We start from the raw sequence: 12,289 nt of genomic DNA, 5'->3' as shown, positions 1-12,289 counted from the left end.
TAGTGATGGCTGAGGGATGTTTACATGGGAGAAAACCAAGCTCCTCCTGAGGCTTTGCTTGCTTTTAAAGTAAAGCAAAGGCATGGGAACATGTCCCTGGCTCCCAAGTGTGGTACTGGGGCTGCAAGGTGCTGTCCCAGCTGCCAGTGGGTGCAGGTTCAGGCACAGTGCTCTGCAGCTGCAGCAGCTCTGTGGGCTCTGGAGGCTGCGGAGAGGCACAGGTGAGAGTTGTGCCATGAGCTGTGTCCTCACTGGCCTGCTGTTCTTATTCTTCTGAAGAGCAGAGCCACCTGTCTGCTCTGGTCACCTTTAGGTGTGTCCCACACAAGCTTCTGCACCTTCTTAGTCCTTGCCCAGCCTCTTTGTCTCAGCTACTGCAGCCTTGGACTGGGATCTGGAAGGCCTCCAGCTGGAATGCTCCTTGCTCCTGTTTCTCCAGTGCCCACCCAGGATCAGAACTGAAGTTATTGTACACAACAGCCTCAGCCTCCTGAGATGGCTGAACAGAGGAGGTTGGTGTTTCTCCCCTGTAACACATGGCTGACCTTAATATCATGGGTGAAATTATTACAGAAAATCACCTGACAGCTTCACCTGTGCCTCTTTATCTATATTATCCTCTTTAATGTAACATATTTCAGTTCCTCTGTTGCTTTCCCAGAAATAAGTGGAAACCACTTTAAGCAGTAAGAATAAATTTGTATAAAATGCCATGTTTTCAGATTGCTTTTAAACCATCTGAGGTGCTAATATGATATGGACATGACTTGGACACAAACTTCATTGCTGACAATAGAAAAGAAATTTGTAGTGAAGTAGTTTAGTTTGGGGTATTTCTGTCAGTAAACAAGCAGGAGAACATTCCAGCAATTTATAATTTGTAAAACTGAATGTCTACAGCAAAGGCTGAGAAAACTGCTTTCTTCTTTCCTCCCAAGGGTGCCCTAAAACTAACAGAACTGTGATAAAAAGTAACAGTCTCATTTTTATATATAACCAAAATTCCTCTTCTGGGATTGAATTCAGCTGAGGCATCAACAAATTCCTCCATAACATCAAAAATTAAGTCTGAACAAACAATCTGATTTTAGTGGGATCTTTCTGACTGATGACAGAACACACACACACAAAATAAAATATCAGCAGTGTCAGTCCAAGCTTAGAATATATTCCAGGGCAAGGAAATTTAGAAAGTAGCAAGTCTGAATCCACCACACAGTACAAAAACTTCACAGATTCATAATAACTAATCACATATACATAAAGGTATATGATTCCTTTCGTCCCACTATGCACAGTAAAGTGATCATTTTAAAATTAAGAATCTTTCGAGACAGTTAATGGTAAAGATACCACATATCTTCACAGGAAAGATATTGACAGTAGGTTTCACTCCCCCTCATCATTTTCCCTCCTCCAGAACTGGCAAAAATAACATGAAATGTCAAGCACAACATCAAAATTATTCATTTGTAGCCACACAAACCATCAATTTACATATTAGTGCCCACACAAGTGTCTGGCTGACTGTGAATGCAAATCAGAGCATGTTCCTAAATCCAGCTGTTTCTCTTGCTGCTGCTGGCCAGGAGTGTGAGTGTAGGGGGTCATCAGAGAAAGGCCCTGGAGTGCTGGTGGAGTTGCTTCATTAAGATTCAGTCCTGAGGCTTGAATTGTGAGAATGAGAAGACAAAATAATTGGCAAAGTCAATGAATGCAGGAAGGACAGGGAAAGGAAGTTAATGGGGCTTCCTGCAAGGTTGTGAAGCTGAGAATGAGAAATGTTATATTGATGAAGTTGATGGTGAAAAGGAAGTGCTCAAAAAAGGAAGAAACAAATGACACCCAGTTTAGAAAGTGTGGGTGGCAGGAAGAACAGTGACACTGTTAGTCACAGATAAAAGAAGCGAGGGGACAGGAATATTAAGAAAGATGCTGAGTTCAAACACTACTGCACTGCCACTATGCAGTTGTGTAAAAACCAGCCAGTGAAAGGATCTTCTTGTATGTCAAGGAGAGATAACTGTCTTCATTCATAAACTTCAGAGGTTTTGGAAAAAAGTTTCCCTATTGCTCACACCTGCAAGATGGAGTTATATAGCAGGAACAGATGAATCTAAGATAAGGTCAAAGAAAAGGGAGTATGAGTAAATATTACATTATATTGTATTGAAGAATAAGAGTAGAATAGAGCAGAGTAAAATAGGGTAGGATAGACAGTTTTGGTTAGAAGGGACCTACAGTGCTCATCTAGTCCAACTGCCTGACCAAGAGTTAAGGCCTGTTGACAGGCTTGGGGCATTGGCTGCCTCCCCAGGAAGCCTGTTCAGTGTTTGAGCACTTCCTTGGTACAGCAGTGGTTCCTATTATCCAGTCTATTCCTACCGTGGGGCAGCTTTGAACCACTCCCCTGCACCCTGGCACAGGATCCCAGGGACTGGAGCTCAGCGCCTCCCTCAGCCCTTCCCCTCCCCAGGAAGCTGTCAGGGAGCAGCGAGGTCCCCCCTCAGCCTCCCCTTCTCCAAACCAGACAAACCCAGAGCCCTCAGCTGCTCATCACAGGACCTGCCCTCCAGCCCTTCCACCAGCTTTGTTGCCCTCTCCTGGATGCATTCAAGGACCTTCACATCTTTCTTCTCTGGTGGGTGCCAGCACTGCACACAGAGCTCCAGCTGAGGCTGCTCCAAGGCTGAACACAACAGGATAATTTTCAGAACCCAGGAAATTCCTCTGGCTGCCCTGGAGAGCTCGAGCCCCTGCCCAGGGGGCTCAGAGACCTTGGCACAGAGCCCTAGACCCCTGTGCCTTTGATTTAGCCCTTGGAAAAAACAATTACCAACCTTATATGAAGAATCACAAGCCATGAAAGTTTAAGTAGAATGATAGTGAATTTATCACAGGGTGAATTTATCATGGGGTGAAAAAATGATTTTTTTGGGTTTTTAGAATGGGGGTTCAGGGGGCAAGATGGAGGAATCTGGGCATGTCCAGCCTTTCTCCTTCTTCTTCTTGGCCTCCATCTTCTGCTGTGATGTTGGCACTTTTGGATTGGTTTAGAGTAGAAGCTCACTGTCTAACACAGGTGATAGGTATTAGAAAGCAATTGTAAACATTGTACACATAGTTTTTAGTATAAAAAGATAACACTGCCCTGGGGCAGGCAGAGTGCCTCTGACTGTCCTGCTGAGCTAACCTTGTCTGGTCAGGAGAAAGAATTTTATAGATAAGAAACAATAAACCACCTCGAGACTGAGAAAATGAAGAGTTCTGACTCCTTCTTTGACTGCTGGGCTGGGAAAAGAGACTTTCTAATGTACCTCAGGGTCACTCTGAGCAGCAGAGATCCCAAGAGATCATCACCTCTTTCTCCTGGCTGGCCATGCTGTGTTTCTGACAGGATGTGGTTTGCCCTCTTGGCAGCCAGGGCACACTGCTGGCTCCTTTTGAGCTGCTGCTGAACAGCACCCCTGGATCTCTTTCTCCAGAGCTGATCTCCCAGTCTATACTTGTGCCTGGTGTTATTCAACCCTAGGTGCAGAATCTTACATTTGGATTTGTTAATTTCCATTCTACTGCAATTATAGTATATTATATAATTTCAATATATTTTTGCTGGACAAGATAATCAAGTATCTGGCTGCTATAGAATAATTTGGTATGATCATTCTCTTGGGATCTAGAAGAAATTTTTTAAATTAATGTAACTGATTTTTCATTGAAATTGCTTCTATTTTTTTACAAGTTTATCAAGTAATGCAGACTTTCAAGTTTTCTGTTTTGAATGATTGCATGAAGGTCTAGGTGTTTAATGGTCAAATGTTGCTTTAATTTGAAATTAAAGAGGAATACAGAGACAGGCTACTTTGGAAGCAAAATCTGACAGTTTGGAGCTTGTGCTTCTTCAGCTGTAGTGAAATGCCAGGATCAACGTGTAGAAACATTTCCTCCTTGTAAATAATACAGATTTCTCCCTAATTTGTTGAGGATATCATCTTCCAAGTTTCATGGTCTACAAATAACATCACATGACTACAGAATAATAACCCAGTGGAAAATCACTTAAGAACACATGTTCTTTGTCCCAAAATCTCCCTCATTATTATCACAGGCATAACATATGACAGATAAAAAAAAAGATTTTTAAAGTAAACGGGCAAAAATAGAGGGGATTTTCCAAACTTTCATCAAAAGGCCTGGCTGTGCATGTCACTGTTAGGCATGCTGCACCCTTTCTGTTTGTGTTTGTAAATGAACACGTGTTTTATCTAGACAGGGCTGACAGTTTTTCTGTGCTGAAAAACACAGAAGGTGCTCCTCCTTTGCCTGTATTCATCTCACATGGGATTAATTTTGTGTACTCCACAATGGAAACCATAAGAACTCCAAAAATGAATGAAATCACTAAAACACATTCTTCTCTGTCACCCTTTCCCCTGAGCTCAGCTTTCCCCTGCTGGGCTCTGCATGAGAGCTGCCCTTTATGGCCGCATTCTGAGGAAAGCCCCGCTGAGCTGGAGCTGGGTGGCTGCCTGAAGATGGGCTTTAGAGCTAAATTTGCTACAGGATTCTGAGTAACCAGGTGAGAGGGGTGATTTCAGCCAAGAGGTAGAGATCACATTGCTAACGAGACCACTCAGCACGCACAGAGAATGTCTGCATGACCAGAACAATTTCATCCTCTCTAAGGGTGGTAAAAAAGACTTTATGTGAGTTGATCATTGTCTTGGGAATTAGTTTAATTGGTAAATATATAAAATATATATATATATATACATACATACATATATATATATATATATATATAAGATGTGCATGGTGCAGGAATATTCATTACTAACCTACGTAAATTATATTGGTCCACAGTTTCAAGCACTCTTAAATAATGGAAATATTTTGAAATCTACCCAAAACAAGATACTGTATGTTTGTTGCTCAACATCTTTATTTGCTATTACAGAGAGATGATGGTCTCTAGTGAACTCTGTATAATACTACAGCAAAGCTGAAGCTTTAGAATAGATATAATTGCTACTATTAGCTTTTTAAAACCCATTGCACACTGGGGAGTTGCTTTGTCAATTTTAAACTCAGTTGGGGCTATTGGATGGACAAGGCTTTAGTGCCTTGGACTCTTTTTACTTAATTTTTAACAGCCATTTTTAGAAGGCTTTAAAGCCAATTCAGGCTGCTTGGCACATGACCTACAGTGGGACTTCAATGGCTTTGAAGGCAGGATTAACTTGTCCCAGTGTGGGCTGTCAGATCACACAGCAAGGTAAGCCTGCACCACAGACCACGGTGCAGATGTGCAGCTGTGGGCTCTGCCTCCTGGAAGGGCTGGATGGCCTCGGGCACTGCAGGGCACAGCCCCGGGCTGCAGAGAGCAGCCCACAGAACTGCTCATAGTTCACAGAACAGCTCACAGCTCACAGAGCTGCTCACAGCTCACAGAGATGCTCACAGCCCCCGGCTGCAGAGGGCAGCTCACAGAGCTGCTCACAGCTCACAGACAGCTCACAGCCCCCAGCCCCCGGGCTGCAAAGGGCATCTCACAGAGCTGCTCACAGCTCACAACTCACAGCCCCCGGCTGCAAGCAGCTCACCTGTCCCCGCAGCAGCTGTGGCTGGGAAAGGGCTCTGGGATGCCCTGGTGTCACGATCCGTCCTTACGAATGGGGTTCGTGGATTGACCTCAGGGTGCAAAAAGAACCAACACGGTACAAAGGGATTTGCAGTAATAATCAAAACAAATGCACCTTTATTGAATGACCACAGCAAAATGTGATAGAGGGATTAAGGGAGAGAAAAAGATAGAGAAAGAGAGAGAAAAGAGAGAGAGAAAGAGGGGGATATAGCTACCAAATGTAAAGACGAAGTCCTTTGGTCCAGTCCAGTCGAGGATCCGCCTGTTATGTCGGGGAGATCTCAGAGGTGCAGTTCATCTGGACCCCAATTATGCTCTTTTTCGATGAGGGAAGGGGGAATGGATTTTGCAACTGAATCAAAGGTAGTTTGTGGTATCTTCGGGGGAAAGAATGGTGTTTGGATAGGGGTACTCAGAGTCCATGTTCGGCAGCAGGCGAGAGCCATTTTTTTTGTGGTCCACTGCCTGCACCTGCAACGTCCATCTTGCTTTGGGCAGCTTTTCTTCCCCGCACTGTACACCTCCCCCGGGTTGGGGGTTTCAGTCTCAGTCCCTGGAAGAAGGTGAGAGGGGGCCTTCTCAAATAGGGATTTCATGTCTCGGTCTCTTGATGAAGAGGCTTCTTACATCTCAGCTCGTCTGCCACAAGAGGTCTTCTTTTGGGGGGGACCACCCTAAAGCTTAGGAGAAGTCCAGCCAGGCCGAGAGGTGGGGAGGATTCCAGAGCTATTGTGCAAAAGGGGAAAATGCCCTTTGAGCTCAGTGTAGCATATAGCAGATGCACCTGTAAAAACAATAACTTAGCAACACTCTCATGTCTCAGGCACATGACTTTCCCCTACAGGATCAGCAGACACGAGGGGTTTTGTTTTTTCGGTGGTCTCCCCAGTGACGATCGTGAGGCAGATGTTGGATATTTTGGACAGTGGCAAACAGACCCCAGCACCCAGCTGCAAAGCAGAAGCCACCAATGGGGCTGCACAGCAAGCTCCTGACTCGGGACTGCCACAGCAGAGGATGATGAGAGGGAATCAAATGAGTCAAATCTCATATGCAGTGGATACACCTGGGCAGGTCTTAAACCACTGATTCACTGTAAGGTGTTTTCCCTGCTTGTAAAATAAAGTGGAAGTGCCTTCCTCCAGAGGGAATTAATGCACTGGTGTTTATCTGCCTCTTCAGAAATATAAAGTGCTATACAAACATGTTGCCAGAATGACAGGGGGAAAATGTACCTGTGACTCCTTGATTGCTGTGTATTCTTGTCACTATCATTTCATAAAGGTTTGGTATCAAGGTCATTGATAGGATGGTCAGTGCCAGACTCCTGTGGCACTAAGCTCTCCAAGTCAGGGCCCTGTTCTCCTATTTCCTCACAATATTTGCAGCAGCAGCAGCAAGGAGACCTCTGTGGAGACTCTGAACTAGTAAAACAAACAAAAAAATGCATCTTATAATTTAATCCACATAGATGATTATGTATTAAATACTCATGAATATGTATATGTTCTCCCATCTTTCACCCTACAGGATTTTACCTATTTGGCATTAATTCTATACTTCTGTGTAATTGGATCCTTACAGAACATCTTTCTATATACTGAGCCAAGTTCTTCCTTTTTCATTTTATGATTATAAAGGAATCATACACAGTCTGTACTTTTTTTTTTGTTAAGTCTTCTATTGAGCAATTCCCTTCCTGATTATTTGCTGAGAACATGATAGAAAAAGAGAAGTTTCAGTCAGATCTTCCAAAACAAGACAGAACACGCCAGAGGTAAAGTGCATGCTCAAGTAGAATTTGAAACAAGTTCTGTAACATACTTTAGGCATAATTTCATATTCTATATAAGAAATGCAAATTTCTAGATAATCTTGGTTGCTTGTGCTTCAGTTGCACAGAACTCTTGTAAGAGTTCATGGAGATTTCGTTAGCTCTGTCGTAGATCTGTATTTTAGATTAAACGTACCTAGAAATCCATTAACATGGAAAATTTCATTATATAGACAGTTTGGAAGACTGGCACAGTTTTTTCAAAACACTCCTAAAAATCTTAATTTATTCATTTGCCTACAAACAATATTCATAAATAGAGCTGTAAAGTCAAAATTGACACATGGCACCAGACTACTCTCTAAGTACCTCTGACCTTCAAATTAGAGTACACATAGCCCTGAATTCTCTGTGTCTCACTTTCTGTCTGATCTTAGATGTGCTGATGACCCCCCAATGTCATTTAATTTGCTGAGGTAAGCAAAGCTAAAAGCTATGTGCAAGCAGTTTCAATCACCCTTCCATGGAGTAAAACTCTGATCTGGGCAATCATTAATAGTTTTAATGATGCTCATGATAACAGGTGGGGCTTTTGAGAGCTCAAGTTTAAGTTTACACAATAGCTCCTTTTTTGTTGTTGTTTCTTCATGGAAATTTCTTGTCATTGTGACTATAATAAAAACCTTTAGAACATTGACAGAATGTATTGTAAAAGCCCCAAACTCCCCAAGAATTATAAAAGTGGGAGCATAAGCTAAATGGTGTTTGTAAAGATGAAGTACAACTTTGTAAGGGAACTTCTGACTTAGGTGCAGTCTGTAGTCTCATTTTAAAGTGACCAGTGTCTTCCATTTAGTGAATGTAAGCAAGAGCTCTAGGTAAGCAGAAAATGAGACAGGACTGGAATTAAAAAGCCAAAGAACAATTTTGATGCTAATTCTATGAAGCAATTCCCAGTTAATAGATATGTTAAAAACTGTTTTTATATTCTACTGCAAAAATCAAGTCTATGTGTTTACAGATCTCTCTGGCCAAACACACTTTGGTAATGAAAATACACAACCACAGAAGCAACAACTTCAACTTTTTGTCCTGTGGAAAAGCCAAAGACAATTTCCACTGTTGGGAAAATAACATTCTTCTGTTCCAAAGCCCTTCACATGCATTTTGTGGTGTCTGATACACACTGTCAATTGAAAAAAAAACCCAACTTTTTCTATTACTAGGGCTCAGATTGCATTTTCTAAAAAAAATCATCTCATATCTTGGTTTTATGGGTTATGTGCAATGTTAAACTGCAAAGTTTCAAATCACAAGTTCATTTGTTTCTGTGCCTTGGGAAGTATTTACTTAAAAGTGAGTACAGTAAGCTCATAGAGCTGCAAAGAGGAAGAGGCAAAATACACAAAGAAGACAAGTGAAGACACAGTGCATTTTTTGTCACACATTTTGAAGAGTTTGTTGTTTCTTCTCATATAATCACACAATTATCTTGCATTGGGAGGGACAGAAATCAGGAAAAATTGTGTTGCAATGACTGGTATAACCACTGCTATGTAACTTTTCCTTTACTTGGCTTGGAGCAATGCCAAGAGCAAAACTTCTGGTCATGATTCCACTTGTACTTTAAGTGGCATTGCAATCTGCACTGGAGGCTGCTTCTCTGGAGGACACCATATCCCCAGCACATCTACAGAGGAACATTTGCCTCCAGTCATTAACACTGTGTCTAATTACCACCTATATTTGTCAAACACAATGTGCTTTGGAGCCCTCCAAGCAATAATTTTGTAAACCACTTAAAAATCACATTTGTGAGTGGCAATACAGCAGAAAATATCAATGCTTGATATCAACAAATTGCTCCTCTGGTGCACCATGACTAGAAATTTCTAGAAAAGTAGTTGCTTCTCCCTCAGTTGCAGTTCATGCAGAGACTATTTGTTTCCTCTTCTTTCCAAAATACATAGTTTTGAGAAAATACCAGTTGTTGTTCAGATGATAATTTGTACTGGCAAGACTAGTATATATTCCAGAATAATTTGAGAGTAGAGGGTGTAAAAGATTGGGATAAATATGAAAGAAGTTATTCTGGACTGTGGGATTTACCTTCTGACACATCTCATAGCAGATGCAGGTTCCCTTGTTCTGCACAAATCAGCCAACCAGCTGAGAGTCCATGCACTGAGCTCATGTCCTCTTGTCCTCCGGTTTTATTTCTTGAGGAGTAAGCACTCTGCTGAGCAGGTTTAAAATCCTACCCAGGGTCTGCAGTAGAAAAAGCAGAGTCAATAAAAGTAAAGTAGCATGTGAGGACAAGCAGTATCTGTGCTTTAAAGGTGTTTCTGAGTAAGCCTACCTGCTAAAGCTTCTGCATCTGGAAGTTAAGCATTTCAGCCATAGTCACTCCCAGCTCTCCTTGCAGTCTGTGCAGATAGCCAGGCACCAGCAGAGGGTGGTTAAGCTCCTCACTGGACAAGCCTCTAAGCTAAATTGGGTGAATTGTCTTCCACAGGTGTCTGCATCCCTCCCCACCAATACTGGGAGGCCAGACACCTCTGCACAGACACCTGCACTTAGATGCTACCTTGGATATCTGCAAAGCTAGGTGTGCAAATCTGAGCTGGTTGCTCTACTCTCTCTTTATAGTCCATGGAAACCTGAGGTTCAGGCAGTAAAGCCCAGAAGAAAAACTGCAGATGAGCCAGACTGAAGAGACTGATAGAAAATACACAGACATGACACAGGGTCAAAACTGTAAACATTTGTATTGCTGCTCGAGATCACGTAGGCTGCAGGGAGCAAGAGGTGAGGCAGCACAGAGCTGAAATGCAAGGGAAAGATGCCTGGCAGAGATCACTGAGGTGAGGCAGTACTGAAATAGAGTAATAAAATAAAATCAATAGCTTCTTGGATTACACAGTTGTGAAGAAAGCAGGCAGGACAGACTGTGCTTCCTGTGGGCAAGCAGTCTTAGATATTGAGCATTGTTGGGGAAACGTTTTTTAACATAAGATCTTTATTTCTTGTAGTTGTGCAGACATATAAAACAACAGTGGAATAAGGCAAATAAACAAATCAAAATAGAAATATAAACTTGCAGTTCATTTTGTTGTTAAAACTAGATTATAAACAGAATGGTTATGGAGCATTACACTGAGTGATAGAAGTGTCATAGCTCCACTGAGCCTCTTTACCTCCAGGCACCCAGAAGTTTGGTGTCACACTTAAAATCCTCTGTTTGTTTATCAAATACAAATATCTACATAATACACAAATCCCCAAAAAGGCAATTTAGTCCCTCCCCATCTGTTATTTCTTTCAGAAGAAAAATCATCTTGAAAAGAATTCCTCTATAGCATTAAAGTACCTGAGGAAAACAGGTCAATAAATCAATAAATACATTTTCAGTTGTTGTAGCACCTTTTAAGCCCAAATGCAAATTTTGTACATTTATTCATCCCCTATATGTAAAGACAGTAATTCTAGGACACTTTCCTATAGACCAAGAGGGCAAAAGAGAAAAACAAGAGTGCAATAGTGGCCTGCTGTGTTGGTAATGAATGGATGCAAGACTGATCTGTCCCTTGTTTTATTTAAAAAGCTCAGAGCAATGAACAATTCAGCCACTCTTAAGCAGTGGCACTGCTCTGAGAGAACATGGGTCAAAGCATTTCAGCACTACATTCCTCCATGGGTTATGAAGGTGCTGGAAAATTCAAATTAAGTATACGCAGTTTAGAAGCAAGGTAAATCCCTGGATTTCACAAGTGAGATTCAGTGCCAGCAAGCATTCTCCTTTATGAACAGAACTGTTTGTTTGTGTATCCACTCTAACTTCTTCCAAAGAAGTGGCTAAGGGTGTGAGAGAATCCAGAAGCATTGGTTGTGACAATGTTCATGCAGCCTTTTCTCCCTCTAGTTCACAAATCTCACCTCTGACAGTGATTGCTACATGACCTTTGAACAAATGCAAGAAACCCACAGCAGGTAGGTATGGAATAATAACCTGCCTTCCATTGAAAGTGGCTCAGAACTAGAGTTTGCTTCACTCCTGACTCGTACTGTTCATTCTCTATTCCAACCTTTTCACATTGAATTTTGATAACCATTCTCCTAAATGTCTCATCTTGCTCTGACTTCTTTAGCTTCAGAGCAATTTCTTAAGGGCTTGCACAAGGACAAATTTCATACCTTGCATCTTGTTTTATAAAAATTCTCCCAGCAACAGCCCAGAAAACAAGGGGTGAGGACATCAAGAGAACACAGTGAATGGAGCCAAGATACAGTGTCCAGAACCTTATACTTTGTTGCAATGAATATTGACAGTTTTCTGCCCCTGCCTGTGAGATTGGGAGAATTCCTTCTGTCAGCTGCTTGTCCAGGTCTCCTGGGTAAGGCTGTGCATTCAAAATTTGGGAAGGAAACCAGGTTCTTTCTTTAGTATGCTTTAAAAATATACTAAAATGTATTACAATTATAATCTAAACTACTAAAACATCACAGATAGTAACTTTCACAGAATACATGCCAATATTATAACATACATGCAATAGTCATTCCTTACCTGTAACAGCTGGGGATCAGCCTCACTGGGCCATTTGGAATTTAGTGCCAGGACTTTCCATGTGCTACTGCTCTGTTCACCCCCCTGGTACAGCAAGCACTCCCAGGGGCTGCCAGCAGGGAACCCTCAGTGACTCTGAAGAACACCAGGCTGTGCCTTGTACCCAGCCAGCTGCCCCTGACAGTTCAGGTTGTTTCCAGTTTGACACAAAATGCTGCTGTTCAGGAAGGAGCTCAGGGTGTTGTGCTGCCTGAGACACTGCAAAGCACTGGCTTTTGGTCATTACTGATCTATTTCACATTTG

This window comes from Zonotrichia leucophrys, chromosome 2 (assembly GCF_028769735.1).
Source record: "Zonotrichia leucophrys gambelii isolate GWCS_2022_RI chromosome 2, RI_Zleu_2.0, whole genome shotgun sequence".
Classification (NCBI taxonomy): domain Eukaryota; kingdom Metazoa; phylum Chordata; class Aves; order Passeriformes; family Passerellidae; genus Zonotrichia; species Zonotrichia leucophrys.
This window is presented reverse-complemented; position numbering follows the sequence as displayed.